A 16,242-nucleotide genomic window follows, 5' to 3' on the forward strand; every position below is an offset into this window, starting at 1 on the left:
CTGGCGAGTGCATGCGCCCTATGGCAAAAACCTCTCAAAAAAAAAAAAAAGAGTAATTATATGGGCCTCTGAGTTTGAGCTTTGGGCATGTTAAGTTTGGAATGCCTATTAAACATTCAAGATAAGACTGAATAAGAAGTTGAAGATGGAGGGCTACCTGGTGGTGTGGTGGTTAAGGTACTGAACTCCAAGTGGCCAACCACGATTTGAGTCCCAGACCTGGTAGCTTGGAACTCATGCTGTGTGTGTGTGTGTGTGTGTGTGTGTGTGTGTGTGTGTGTGCGCCCAAGATCCCAAGAACAGAAAGGAGGAGAAGGGATTGCAGAGTGGTCACTTCCCCTGAGGAATGAGTTCTTGCTGTCTCTCCATCTCTTTCTGTCTTTCTAGTGAGCACATGTGCCCTAGAGCAGAAATCTCTTAAAAAAAAAAAAAGTCAAATGTGGGATTCTAAAGATCAAAGTTAGAAATATAATTTTGGGTATTATCAGATTAGATCTGGGCCTGCTAGAGTCCATAGCAAGATGAACTGCCATGCTAAAAGCCACATGGTCAACCATGGGTTTTAAGAGGTTGGCCTGAAAACATACCACAAATATGTGCATGCCCAAGATCCTGATGAGCTGGAGGTCCAGAGAAGAGGATCATGGCTTGGAAAGATCCTTACAAGGGTGCTTTGCTCTCTCTCACTCATGCGTATACATGTACTTTCCATTATGGAAAGAAACAAAAATAAAAATAAAAAACTCACACACAAAAGAAAGAATAGGTGACCTGAAATTTTCTCCTGGATTTTACAAGAAAATTTTAAAAATTATTTAAATAAATGAACTGGAAGAGAATATTCAATTGGTTAATCATTTTTAAAAAAACAAACAACATTAAAAACTTTAGATGGTCAAGGCTAGTTGAAATTTCAGGTAGTGAATGCAAACAGACAGTACAAACACAGCTTAAGGAAGGACTCTAGGTAGGGAAATACTTAGACAATTCACTCAAGGACTCATTCTAGTTAAAAGACCAGTATCCCATGGACCATGATTATAGCACTAGAAAGGTAAGAAAAAAAAAATTATCATTTGGTTTTTGTTTTGTTCTTTTTTTTTTTTTCTTTTTTAACTTGCAATAGGGCACAAGAGAGAAAGATAAAGTAACAAAGCATCCCCCAGGTGCGATGGCCATACTCCAATTCCTTCTCTTCCATTTTCCTCTCAGGATCTTAAGTACATACAAGTTCCTGTTGTGTCCTTCAAGCCACAGGGTCTAGGACTCAAACTGCACAATTGACAATATAGAATCCATCCGCCTTAACCACCATGCCATCCAATGGCCCATCATCATTCATTTGTAAAAATTTTAAAAAATAATCACTACTTGGGATTTTTTCTCATAAAATTTTTTACTCACAAGAGAAAAAAGAAAGTTTATTGGAAGAAAGAGCATCCAGGGGTCTGAAGCCAGAGGTACTTCAGCCCACCCTATTGAGGAGATGTGATGTATTTATATGGGAAGGGTAGAGTGGTAGGGCTGGAAGAATGGCAGGTACTGTGATTAGCTGACTCATCACAGTGACCTTATTGGCCCATCAGCAGGTGTTGGCTACCAGTAATGGAGGGCTCTGGCTTGAGGATTCTGGCCAAAGGTTTCTGTAGCCATCTCCTTATTTTCAGATGAGAAATTATCTAAAGGCCATTCAGGGGCCCAGCTAACATTTCCAGCCTTTATCTTTTATTAAAAAAAAAAAATGGGACAAGCATAGGTCAAGAAATTATGAGTGATGGTCTGCCTTCTGGAGCTGCTTCAGGCTGAGAAGATGCATTGTCCTTTAGGGTGACTGGGAGGATGTGGGTCCTCTGAAGGCAGTAATATTGTATCCTCTGGAGCAGGAAGATGTTTGTAGCCAGTTTTGGGGCCACTTGTTGGATAGTGTCTTGGATGAAGAAATTTAACATCTTTTAGGAGTGGAGAAGAGAAGAATTACAGTGGGGAGAACTGGGGAAAGAATAAAAGCAGAATTTTTCTTCCAGAAAAAGGAAGAGATCCTCTTTTTCTGCTGTGAGAAAGTCTAGGCCTCTTTGGTTTTGGAGAGCTACTGTGGCCATGGAGTCTACTTGGTCTTGAATCTGTAAGCAATTTTAGGATATTTGCCAGGGCTTTGTCAAAAGTCAGAGGAAAGAGTTTTAAAGTAGTGAAGAAATGTAGACCAAGGTACATAATCTTCCAGTAAGTAGGTGAACATAGGTAAGCAGAAGAGCTATGGCAAAAGAATAGACCAATATTTAAAAGGCAGATTGAAGTGTAAGGAGAGAATAGGTGTCTCAGGACTTGATTTCTGCCCTCTAGTTTTCTTTCTTAAATTCCTAGGGTGTTTGTCAAAGTAGCCCCAGTTTAGAGACTGGCTAGGTGATGGGTTCTCTGGCACTTCCTCCCAACGCAACCATGGTTCCAGTTTCACAAGAATTTCTCAGCTTAATAGAAGGCAAAGACAATCTGGCATATCAAGGAAACAGTGAGAGGCAAAGTAAGGCCTCTGTGAAGTGGCAGTTGGAGGAGCGCTTGGTGGCTCTAACCACTAGGCTGTGGTGACAACCTGAAGGCAGTCATCCAAGCCACCCCTGACTCAGGCATGAGAGTTTGGAGCTTTTTTGAGTATTGAGAACAGATTAGGATAGGAACTTGTCTTTTCATATGGATAACATATTTTAAAAATTTTAATCAACTTGTCACCTATAAAGTCCTTTTACAAAATTATTTTCATAATTCTTTTCTCTCTTTTCTGTTTACTATTATTGTTCTTTGTTTTTCTCTTCTTATAAGTTACGAGATATTCTGGAATATATTAACCTAAATCAATCTCCAGTTAAGAGTACAGAAAACTATCAAGGAAGCGAGTATTTGATTGTATTAAAAGTAATTATTTAAAATAATCCCTAGAGGTAGAAATACGAAGAGAGGCACCGATACAATCATCTTGGTATAAAAATATGAATATTATGAACATGTTTGCTATGGTTTGAACATGTCCATCAAAAATTCATGTGCTGAGATTTGTTCTATTGTAAAGGGATTAAGAGGATAAAGACCTAATCCAATTATGGTATTGAAAGGTGAGCCTTGGGAAGTGTTTGTGATGGGATGAGGTCATTTGGTAAGGCTGTATAATCTATTCCTGGTAGCTTTATGAGTCCACACAAAATGGTGCTTGCTCATATATTAAAATTGGAACAATACATAAAACATTAGCATGGCTCCTGCTCAAGGTTAACATGCAAATTCATGAAACGATCTGCATTTTTGTCGTAAGTATAGCTGTATCATTTTATTAAATCTGTATTTATATTTAGTATATTTCTTCTTAGCTCTCATTGGAAAATGCAAATGCACTATTATTTAAAATGGTAATAATAAACTAGTAGTGAGAGTGGGGGAAAAAAGATCAGATGTATGGAAACATGTGTGGTACTCTTATCTTGAACATGATGGCCTTGCATTACTTAGGGGGTGCTCCATAGAATCTCTATCAACAAGAAGACCCTCACCAGGGCCAGCAGATGGCATAGCAGTTACATCACTGAAGTCCCACAGGGCTGACTGTGGTTCAAGTCCTGGGCTCAGTGGCTTGAAAATCCAGCCAGGGACATGTTTGTGCATGCCCAAGATTCTAGGAGGAGAATGGAAAAGAAGGGATTACAACATAGTCATCCCCCCCACCCCCATGGAGTGTTTTCTCTCTTTCCTGCTCACTCTCTCTCTCTTTGGTGAGTGCATGTGCCCTAAGGCAAAAACCTCTAACAACAACAAAGACCCTCACCAGATGCAGCCCCTTGACCTCAGACCTCTAAAACCATGAGCTAAACAAACCTCTATTTCCTATAAATTATTGTGTAATTATATGTGTGTTTGTGTATGTGTATGAAATCCATACAAATGGTGAATATATAGAGAGAGATAAAATTTCAACCACAGATCTTGGATCATAAGTATTTGTTTCTTTGTCCAAGGGTTCCTGGCTTATCTGGCAACAACTTCAGAGAGATAAAGATGAAAGACAGTCTAACATTCTCCGTTCCTTCTACCAATCCCCAAACCTCAATCCTCCCCCCACCCCACTTTAAAATCCTCATTCCAGAAAGATCCTGACTCACATTCAGGTGGAGGAAGGCCCCAAAGAAGGGCCTAGAATATGAACAGACAGGACTTGCTGAGTTTCCCCACTCAGCTTATAGCATTTCCGGGTGAGATATCTCCATAAAGACACAAAAGGACAAAGTTCAGAGTCCTGGACAGCTGGACATGCTAGTTTCCTGGACTGTGATGTGTCTGCACAGGGCCCGGATACTTTGCATCCCTTCCCACATGCCTTGCCCTGTTCTCCTCTTCACCTGTAACCTTCAAATATCTTCTGTCTTACACTAATGACAAGTGTTTCCTGAATTCTGTCAGTCGCTCTAGCAAATTAATCAAACTCAAGGAGGGGAGGGTGTTTTAGAAACCCCAATTTGTAGTTGACCAAAATTTTGAAGGCCTGAACTTGCAACTGGTGTTAGAAAAGGAAAAGGGGACAAACTTAGGAACTGAGCCCTCACCTTGTGGGATCGGATGCTATCTCCATGTACACAGCATCCAGAACTGACTTGGGTCAGAGGATGTCCATTTGGTGACTACTGCAGAACTGACTGCCTGCTTATTGGTGAGGAGAAGTCTCCACACATTTGGGGATCATAGCAGTTTGCTTTACGAGAGAATAATGAAAAATAGTTTGTTTTCCTGACACGCAACTCTCCGTTGTGGTATTCGGTTGCTAGTGACAGAAAAGTAGACTAAATCAAGAGCTGTAAACCATTACATGCCAGGATTCTAAAACCTCGGTATATTTTTGAAATTTCAAATAGCAGAAAGATCAAAAATAAATACAAGCAAATAAAATACAGTAAAAGTTAAGTCTCACTTGGGACCAGCAGATGGCTTAATGGTTACATCACTGGACTCCCATATGGTCAAATACCTTTTGAGTCCTGGACTCAGCAGCTTGAAATTCATGTCAGGCACATATGTGTTTATGCCCAAGATCCTGAGAGGAGGGTGGAGAATAAAGGACTGAAGTATGTCCTTACCCCTAGGGGGTGAGTTCTTGCTTTCTTTCTTTGTCTCTGTCTTTCCAGTGAGTACACATGCCCTATAGTAAAAATTGCTCTTAAAAAAACATTCTCTCTCTATTGGCAGAGGTTGTCAATATAATTATATTTAAGAAATTTGTAAATACATATCTTGATCCATTACACTTTATTTATTTTTATTTTTTAATTATTTTTTGGACAGGTTTTTGCTATAGGGCATGTGCGCTTACCAGAAAGACAGAGAGAGAGAGACAAAGAGACAGAAAGCGAGAAATCTCCCCCCAGGGGGGATGGCCATGCTGCAATCCCTTCTCCTCCAGTCTCCTCTCAGGACCTTGGGCATGCACACACACATGCCCGGCGTGAGTTTAAGCCACCAGGTCCAGGACTCGAACCGTGGTCGACTACATGGGAGTCCAGCGACATAGCCATTATGCCAATTGCTGGTCCCACACTTTATTTTTATTTATATTAAAAGGAACAAAAATATTCATTCAGAAAGAATATAATAAAAGTAAAATAATGGCTATTAAGTTTTTGGAAATATTTCTAAAATATTTAGGTAAAATTGAAGAGGGAATATCCTCTATAAGAGTGTGTATGTGTCTGTGTGTATATATATACCAGAAGCAGTTACTGAAGTCTAAGTGGATCATGTACACGATATTGGTTTGCTATTGCTTGAAGTCTTAGAAATCCATTGCGAGAATACACAATTAGTCAAAGAGTACCGATAGGATGAGGACTCCATGAAATCACAGGTAAAATCTCTGCTCTACCATTTACTAATTGTCTGACTTTGGGTTTTATTTTGCAACCTTCTTTATAAAGTGAGGTAAATAGGGCCTAGACTGTGGTACAGTTATAAAATGTGATACTCTGGGAGGTTGACCCACATAGGAAAGTTCCAAATTTGCAATGAGCGACTTCCCTGGTAAACCAAGCACATGTGTGGTCATGATCTGGGGCTGGGTGAAGCTGGAGGTGGACTGTGACATCAAGATCTGATGGGGGTGCTCTGTCTCTCTATTTCTATCCTTCAGTCTCTCTCACTTATGGGGGAAATGAATAAATAAATCTTCTTAAAAATAGGGTAAATTGGATCCAGCAGATGGCACAATGGTTATGTCACTGGACTCCCATATAGTCGATTGTTGGTCAAGTCCTGGACCTGGTGGCTTAAAACTCATGCAAGGCATGTGTGTGTGTGTGTGTGTGTGTGTGTGTGTGTGTGCCCAAAAATCCCTACAGGAGAACGGAGAAGGGACTGAGGCATGGCCATTTCCCCCTCATCCTACCCCCGGGAGTGATTTCTTGCTTTCTGTCTTTCTGTCTATCCAGTGAGCACATGTGCCCAATAGAAAAAAATCTCTCAGAAAAATAAAATAGGCTAAATAATACATATTTTGTAGGACTGTTGTAAGGATTACATAAAAAAAAAAAAAAACAAGTCTATGACTGCTTTCATTGCTTAATCTAACGGGACTGGAACTGGATTATAACCTCTAGGTCCAAACTTATATATTAATATTTAGAACCCTTTTGCTCATCCTGCTCTTTATTCTCCATACTCCTCAATCTTTGAAATCTCTCAAAGAGTATCAGAATCCTCAGGAGACATCTAAATCTTTTGTAAGAGATGTCTAGCAATGCCTCTTCTTTTCAAAGTTATCTTTAGAAATTCTGAAAAGCAGAAGCTATAAAACACTGTTTCTTATAAAAATGAAAATTCTTAACTTTCCCTGAATGTTTCTGCTACTGCAGAAAATGAGGTTATTCACTTCTAAAATGTATACATATAAGCAGTTCACTTCTTAATCTTATGAAATAGCAGGTCTATAAATTGCATTTGCTTAGTCAGCAATAAGTCATTAGCATAATTGAGATTACATAAATCATTGTAAAATCACTATAAAATTATTCAAATGAAAGCAACATCTGGGTAACTGTGCACTTGAAAACATATTTAGAGTGACTGGATTGTTCTTATTTATGAAAGTTTAATTTTTTTTAGAGGTTTTTGCCTTAGTACATCAGTGCTCACCAGAGAGAGACAGAGACAGAGATAGTGAGAGGGAAAGTGAGAAATCACCCCTTGGGAAGATGGCCACACTGCAATCCTCTCTCCTCCATTCTCCTCCTGGGAGCATGGGCATGCACATACATGCACCCAGCGTGAGTTTGAAGCTACTAGGTCTGGGACTCAAACCATGGTCAACAATGTGGGAGTCCAGTGATGTAACAGCTATATCAACTGCTGGTTCCAGAAAGTTTAGTATTTTACTGTACTATATGACCCTATTCCTCTTCCGGAAAAAAATAATTACCCTTAGATTTTTTTTGAAGGGAACAGGAGTAGGTGATGAAAAGCAGCCTACTAACCTATACAAGATTCAAAACATATTTCTGGGTATTAAAATAGAAAAAGAAAGTTAAGACAAACTTCATCTCCTCATCATTTAAATAGTTATTTTAGATTCCACTTTTCGTAATGGTTGAGTAAGATCTTACTGGTTTTATGCTCTTAATGGGAAATCATAAAATTTTAGAGATAATTTTTTAAAAGCAGGAAGGAAATCAAGAGTTAATAGAAACAGGCAGATTCTGGTGAGGAGTTCAGAAGAGTTCTTCGAAGAAGGAAATTACATGGAGTGAATTCCCAATTTTTATAGTCTTAGCTTGGGGTCAGACAGTGCTTGCATGATACAAAGTAGTGAAACACTGGTAGAAAACAATGAACATTTTCTAGCCTGGAGATTCAGAAAATCCTGAATCTCTTTTCTCTTCCTGACAAAAGAGGAAGAAATCAAAGGAGGAAATGAGAAAAGTTATCACCAAACATCTGGCCAAAACTCGGATGACCCATTAACCACAATGTACTTGACAGAATTAAGTCACCTTCACTAGACTTCACTAGACTACAGATGAACTGAAACTGGACCCAACACCCAAAAAGTGAGTTTGAGTTGAGCTCAACAAAGTTAATTATATATTAAATCAATTGAGTAATAACAGCCATTGAAGAAAAATACCACAATATAGTAAGCCGTGATTTAATATTTTTAAGGTATAGGACACCATCTTGAATTATGACACATGTTAAGAAGCAGGAAGATAGGATGGGTCTCAAAATAAAGACAAGCAATCAAGAAAATATTTGAGATGACCTGATTGTTGGAATTAACAGATCGATGTTAAAAGCAACTAAAATATCGACCTTCGATAAATTAAAAGAAAATATGTTGTAATAATTGCAATAACGGGAAGCAACAGGAGAGAAACAAAAATCAAAAGAACTAAATGAAAATTCAAAAACAGTAACAGAAAAAACCCTAAATTTTTTTTTTAAAAAAGCATCATTAGATGAATTTAACAATAAAATTGAGTTTTAAAGGAAAGAGTAAGTAAACTTGAATATAGAATAATAAAAAGTGATCTAATATTAAAAAAAGAGAGAAAGAAATTTTTAAAAATAATACAGAAAGCCTCAGGAAACTATTAGATAATATTGAACAGTATAAAATATACATAATTGTAGTCCCAGAAGAAAGAAGAAACATAATAGTACAAGATAAATACTTGAAGACATAATGGCAGAAAATTTGCTTAAATACTAAACAAACGCATTAAATATAGATAAGTGTTCTGAAGCAGATGGATAAAAAGAAAGCCAGACCCAGCAAATATAAAAAGTCCATGTGTTGATTTAGTTCTGTTGTATCTCCTGATCTCAGAACTAAATAAAAGAACTACTGAAACACTTTCTTTGTTCTTGCTGTTTTTGCTACAGGGTGCTTGTGCTCACTGGAAAGAGACAGAGAGAGATGGAGAGAGGGAGAGAGAAAGTGAAAAAGGACCCCCCCTTTGTCCCCCTCAAGTAAGGATGGCCATGCCATAATCCCTTCTCCTTCATTCTCCTCTCAGGATTTTGAGACATACACGAACATGTGCCCAGTGTGTTTTTCAAGTTGCTGAGTCCTGGTCTCAAACCACGGCCAGCCATGTGGCATCTAACTTCTTAACCACCATGCCACCAACTGCCACCTGAATAAACCTTTTAAAATGTTTTTACAGAGTTTGCTTATTTCTATTAACAATTGCCAGATTATTCAAACAAATTATAATGGAATACAAATTTCTTTCAGGTATGCATAAAACATATCCTCACAAATTTGAAAGAACTGAAAACATATAAGGTATAATATCAGAACAAAACAAAAGATCAGTAACAGAAAGAAATATGAAAAAATATCTAGACATGAAGTAAATAATTGAAATGATGTTTTTTTTAATTCAGTAGATGAACATAATTTATTGCAAGCTTCCTATATCACTTCAATAAATTATGGACAGGCTTAAGGATATAAATGCAAAAACAATATTAGAAGAATACACAGATCAGTAGTATTTTTGTAAGGAAGGCTTTCCTAAGAAACACAAACTCAGGACCAGCAGTTAGTGTAATGGCTGTGTTGCTGGAACTTCCATGTAGTCAACCGTGGTTTGAGTCCCAGACCCAGTGGCTTAAACTCACCCCAGGCGCACATGCGTGCGTGCCCAAGATCTTGAGAGGAGAATGGAGGAGAAGGGATTGCAGTGTGGCCATTATCCCTGGGTGGGGGTGTGGGGGGTGGGGGGTGGTGATTTCTTGCTTTTTGTCTCTCTTTCTGGTGAGTGCACATGCCCTATAGCAAAAACCTCTCCCCTCCCCACCCAAAAAAAAGAAAAAAACACAAACCAGAGCCAGCAGATCGGATAGTGGTTACATTGCTGGACTCCCATATGGCCAACTGCTTTTTGAGTCCCAGTGCCTTGAAAATCATGCCAGGGGTGAGTGTGTATGTGGTATGGCCAGAACCTCCGGGGTAGGGGGAGTGATTTCTCACTTTCTCTCACTGTCTCTGTCTCTCTCTCTCTCTAGTGAGTGTACATGCTCCAGGGCAAAAAAAAAAAAAAGAAATGCAAATTAAGATAATCTAAAGTCAAATAGAAGAGATGTAGTGAGAAAATATTTACAATCATATGAAAATAAGTAGTAAGCTGGTAGATGCTGGGCATAGTATGATCTCATTTGCATTAAAAATATGTTCATGTATGAAAATGAGATAAGTATGGAAAATCATATATAGCAGGCTGGTAACAACATTACTTCATGATGAAGAAAATGGATGAAGTTGGTGCAAGCATATTTGCTCTCTTTAATATCTTCTCATATCATTTTAAAAATAAGCATGTATCATGTGTAAGTAAAATATAGAATATAAAAAATAAAGTAAATAGAAAAAGATACAAGATTACCTATTTTTTCTTTCTATAATATGTTGAAAATAATTTAACAGCCATTACTAACTCAAAGGAATCACATAAAATCCATTGCATCTTTATTGGTCAGTATATCATTCAAGGATTGAAGGGATTCAGGGTCAGTTGTTTCCACATTAAATAATCTCAGATAATTTTATTTTGGGTTTTTGTTTTGCCTTTTATTTATATTTATTTTAGATTTGTATTATATTTTACTATTTTTATTTATACTTATATTTTTCTCCTTGGTTTTAGGTGTTACCTTGTGATACTCTTGAGACAACTACTATAGAAATATTCAAAGAGTTTATGTATTATGCCACAGCCACAGGAATGAACTTTAACAGGAACTGGGATCAACAGATGGTGTAATGGTTACATCACTGGACTCCCATGTAGTCAACAGCAGTTCAAGTCCCTGACCTGTCAATTTACAACTGACTCTGGGCTTATGTGTGTGAGTGCCCGAAATCCTGAGAGGAGGATGGAGGGGAAGGGATTATAGTGTGTCATCCCCTCTGGGAGGTGATTTTATGCTTTCTGTCTCTCTGGAGAGCACATGTGCCCTATAACAAAAAAATTCTCTTAAAAAGAAACAAAACAAACAGGAAAAAATACTTCAACAGGAATAATGCTTATGTTATCACTGATGAATATATATGAAGTCCACATTTTTTTTTTAAAGAGAGATTTTGTGCTATAGGGCACAAGTGCTTGCCTGACAGACAGAAAGTAAGAAATCACCACCCAGGGGTATAGCCATGCCACGATCCCTTCTCCATTCTCTTCTTGGAATTTTGGGCATGCAAGCACATGTACCCAGCATGAATTTCAAGCTGCTGAGTCTGGAGCTTGAACCCTGGAGTGCCACGTGTAAGTCCAACACCTTAACCACCATGCCAACTGCTGGTCCTGAAGTATCTAATTTTATTGTCAAATTTTATATTTTGTTTAATTTTTCTAGACAGATGTTTTTGTCTGAAATTTTCTGTTACTGTGTTTGAGAGTGGTGGTGTTCTATTTCTTAGTAAGTTCCTTTTTTTAAAAAAAGCGTCCTTTATTCTTTTTCTTTTTTTACATTTAGTCAATGTATACCTTTACAGTTGTACAACAAAGTTTCCTTTCAGCATGAACACAGCGCATATTACTCAAGTCAAAGACATTGCCACATGCATTAATATCAATAGTTAACTTCATTTTTGTGTCTATTAAATGTTTTGTTTGTTTTTTTCCTGATCCTCTCTACCCCACCCCCTATTACCCATGTCCTCTTATACTGTCTCTAGTATCTACAGTCATTCCTCCTGTTATGATTCCTTCCAATCTTTCTGTTTCTGCTACGAAGTGCAGACATTTGGTATAGATTAAGTGAGGATACACAATGTCTTTCATAGTCTGGTAAAACTCAGCTGTAACTTTCACTGTCTTACTAGGTTCTAATCATTCAAAATATTGGTTAAAAGTACTCTAAACACCCTATAAAGTTATATCTTGAAATTAAGGTACTTGCTTTATTGAAAACAGAATTTAATAAAATTAACAATATTTCATTCACCTAGAGAAAAACAATCCATTCGTTAAAGATGCTAAACTGCATGGCTAAAAGAAATTCTCATTATTTGGTATTGATGTAATTACTTAAGATTACAGGTTCACTAAAAGTTTTGTTTCTAGCAGATCTTGTTAAATAATTTCCCAGGACACAATAATGTAATAAAACAATTTTATTACAATATATAGCTTGTTTAGTACCTTTCTAATAATTATACTTTCAGTCTGGAAAGAATTACATTAATTTAGATAAATATATACTATACGAATTCTATAAAATTAAAATATCCAAAAACTAAGGTAATACCTTAGTAACACATATCATTGCATTTTATTATAGAAAAAAATATACTGCCTACCTAGTAAAAAGAGAAAATGCCAGATGTCTCAATAATTAGAACAAATAAAATAAGCAATGATCTGGATCTTTCATTTTATTACTTAAAATAAGAAAAGAAAATTTATCTACCAGCTTTACAAATCTTTGTTTTCAAAAGATGAACTTCCCTGCTCTATACCTAGAAGGTTCTTAATTGCGTTAAAATGGGCCATTGTTTTTAAACCATCTGAATCCAGATTCAATCTTCCTCTCAATGTGAAGACAGCATGACATAAAGAGAGCAATATCTTGGTAAGAAATTAGAATGTTTTCATTACCCTGGGGGTTTGAGTAATTCTATTATTTTCTCTGATTGAGCAGTTGGCGAGTAGGAAAGCAAACACAAGACATTATCTTAATCTGACACAGACTGTTAATCTGAGGATTTTGGATGTGATATCCAAGTCCTGATGCTTTCCAAACCAATGAAAAGAAAATTAATATTAATAGAATACTGTTTTCAAAGAAGTATAAACTCAATTGCCACCATATGTTTAAAAACCTAGGTATGGCAATGTTGATATTTAATATCTAGAGATAATAAGTTATAATAATAAAACAGAAGAAAACTGGTTGTAGATTCTAATAGGTACAACATATACTTATTGAAAAGTGCCTCCAACATGTATTTTCGTGGTTATTATAATAGAATCATTGGCTAAGTAGCTTCATTATTTTCACCTTTACATCAAAAGACACATTTTAAGTTTCTTTTTCACTATCTTAGTTGCTTTGCTATGGTCATTCTTTATCGGTGACAGCTTCAAAACATATTCAAACAAAATATATTCAAAAAACCCTGCTTTTTTATTTTAAAAAAGTAGGCTTAAACTGTTAAAAATTAATGTCTCATTTTACCAACTTATTTAATTTCTTAAAAAGCTATGGCATTATTGACCCTTTTGTCAACTGAAATCATTTAACTATGAAATATTTATATTATTCAAGATTCAACTGAAAATCAATGTTTTTTTAGGTAATGGCTATATAATGTTTTATGCAAAGCTATTAATTGTGCTCTACTAAAATATTGTGTTAGTATTATATTATGTTTGAGAGTTAAGAAGAACTACTGAAATAACTACTAGCAAAAAAAAAAACCAAATCATTTCTACCATATTAATTTCTTTGGCTAAGTAACAGGATGCTTAATTAATGCAAAATATGTAGCAATGCTACATTGGTAGCCATTATATGAGGCTAATAAGCTCCCCTTTCTTTATAAAACTATATTCCACTCTTGAGGTTCACTGATCACTTTTTAACAGTGAAGCAGGCCTGATTCCATCTTGGAGGAGCGCCTCCAAGGGAAGCGGGGAACGAAGCAGGAGCAACTTGGAGGAGCGCCTCCATTATAAACTGTTAGATTCCTATAACTAGAAACTTGCCTTCTCCTTTCTGCTTAAGAATGATTAACCTATTAGAATCTATTCCTATGTCCTTAAAACCCCACTCCTCCTGGTTGCCTTAAGATACAATCTCTAGTCCCTGGACCTTGCCTAGAGTCATGGACACACGGAGACCAGTGAGATGCCACTGTGTTTAGGCAGGGAAAGAATATACCGTTAAGAATGATTAATCTGTTCATCTGCTTGTTCTGCTTGTGTAATGCGCTTTTACATTGTAAAATCCCACCCCCTATGCTTTCAAGCCTAGCGCTCTTTGTTCTTGTGATTGCCATGTCAACTTTGAAAAGAGTGTGATTTTTGCCTTTAATAGCACCCCTCCTCACCCTGCACTCAGGTCTGCGAGATTTGAGAGACATGAGCCTCCCCCGCCCATGACACAGCTTAATCGATAAATTCCAATAAATTTGGCTATGTCCGGATGTCCTCTTATTTCTCACTGATTAGACTATAACAATAGGAAGCAGAATCTTTTCATTTAAATTTCACCAAGTATTTTTCTTCCACTCCTGCTACTGTCTGAACTTGCCCTTCTGGAAACAGCATATCATTTAGCAATCATGAAAAATCCACTATAGGTTATTTTATCATTCTTTTAAAATGAGAGAAATGTTTAGATCCAATGATTTCTAATTGGATTTATTAATTTATTTATTAAACAAATTGTTATTGAGTCTCTTTTATATGTCAAGGCACTTCTAGTAGTTGGGGATTCTACGATTAAAAATGTCTGGCCTCAGAGAGCTTAGATGTTATTTACAAGAGCTAGAATATAATATAGCAAACATTTTCATATCAGGTAGCAAAGTATGTGAATAAAAAAAAATAAAGCAGCATAAAAAGAGGAGGGAGACAAAAGGTCTGGTGTAATTTGACATGGAGTGGAAGTTAAGAAATCTGATGAAGATTTGAGCAAAAACTGTGTGAGGTGAGTCCTAAAGATACTTGGGTGAAGACTGTTCCAGGGCACAAAGAGCAAACACGAAGCCAATAACTACCATGGGGAATTATTTAATCAAAAATCCTATAATACCTCCTGGAGCCCAAACAGAAGAATAATTTGTACATAGTTTTTGAAAATCTGGTTTATAAGTGGTAAAAACAAATGAAGTTAGATTACATTTTACTCATTTTTCATTAAACTCGGATATCATCAGGAGCTATACTATGTGGTTTATATAAATTCTAAGGATGGTATAATGATCCTGGTTATGAGATTAGGATAAAGGAAAAAAAAAGGATGTTATGGCTTAATTTGTATTTTTATGCATTATAACACAGCAGGAAAAAAAATATGAACTGACTTACATATAAAGAGTAGTAAATTTTCAGATGACTAGTATTAGGTTGACCCTTAAAAAGCTTTTGTTTTGTAGTCTTAACGTTGCTAATTACATAAGGTTCAATTTAACCTATTCGCTCAGGCTCCGCAAAGTTCACAGTCGCCTTTTCTAGCCATTTTTTCCTGATTGTACTTATGAGTCTGCACTGCCCTTTTGTAAACACTGGGAAACATCACATATCAAAGTGGAGGGCTGAGATTTCGGATCATTTAAACATAGAAAACGCTGACAAAGAAGACATGTGCTGACATCCCTTCTCCACTCTTCCAGGATGTCAACCAGTTCAAGGCCAGCTCAGATTCAACTCTTGAAGTCCTTTATTAACTTTTTAATGTTATCCCACAAAGGTCTAAGTTTTGAGAATTATTTTGTTAAAAAAACTACATATTTTTCCATATATATTCCAATATCATAGTTAAACAAAGCTCTCTGAGCTTATTGGAGGGCAAAGAAAAAAATAATCATTTTAATGAAAATTACATTAGTTCGCTAAGTGTCACTGGAGACAAATCCCATCAAAAGACAAAGCTATATCTCAAGGCAATAATGTATACATGTGGCATTTAATCATTCTTCTTTTCATAAATAGAAAAATATGCATTTTTCTCCCTCTGTTGCATATTTGCCACTTCTGATATTTAAACAAGCACAAAATACTTTGTTAGTTGCATCTAATTAAAATAGATACTGGTGGGGCCAGCAGGTAGCGTGGTGACTAGGGCACTGGACTCCAACATGACTGTCTGCAGTTCAGGTCCTGGACCTGGCATATTGCTTTCTTTCTCTCTCTGTCTATCTGGCTGAATTAAAAAATAATAATAATAGATAGAATTGAATGGATAATTTAAAAAAATAGAGACTGGTATTAAGAAAATATATGATTTGTTTTATTTAATTTTCATTACTATTCAAGAACATATAGTTCTATTTGCTATAATAAAAACTATTTTTTATAAAATTAAATAATAAAAATATCAATAGTATTTCATAAAAAAATACAAATGATCATTTTTTCTACATTGTCCTTCAAATCTACTGTCATTGAATTTGAAATTTTCTGAGTCCTCATAGGATAGGTATGCTAACTATCCAAGATACAACAAACTCCCTTTTCATAATCAACTTCAATCTATTCTCACTCTTTC

General features: G+C 36.3%; 1 protein-coding gene and 1 pseudogene across 3 annotated transcripts in view; one reads left to right on the plus strand and one right to left on the minus strand.

The window, feature by feature from the left end:
* Positions 1–16,242, minus strand: part of SPOCK3 (SPARC (osteonectin), cwcv and kazal like domains proteoglycan 3) — a 478,023-nt gene that overhangs the window by 16,721 nt on the left and 445,060 nt on the right. The window lies entirely within an intron of this gene.
* LOC114005523 (uncharacterized) lies at positions 3,196–3,293 on the plus strand (annotated as a pseudogene).

Source organism: Tupaia chinensis, unplaced genomic scaffold, assembly GCF_000334495.1.
Source record: "Tupaia chinensis unplaced genomic scaffold, TupChi_1.0 Scaffold143933_1, whole genome shotgun sequence".
Classification (NCBI taxonomy): Eukaryota; Metazoa; Chordata; class Mammalia; order Scandentia; family Tupaiidae; genus Tupaia; species Tupaia belangeri.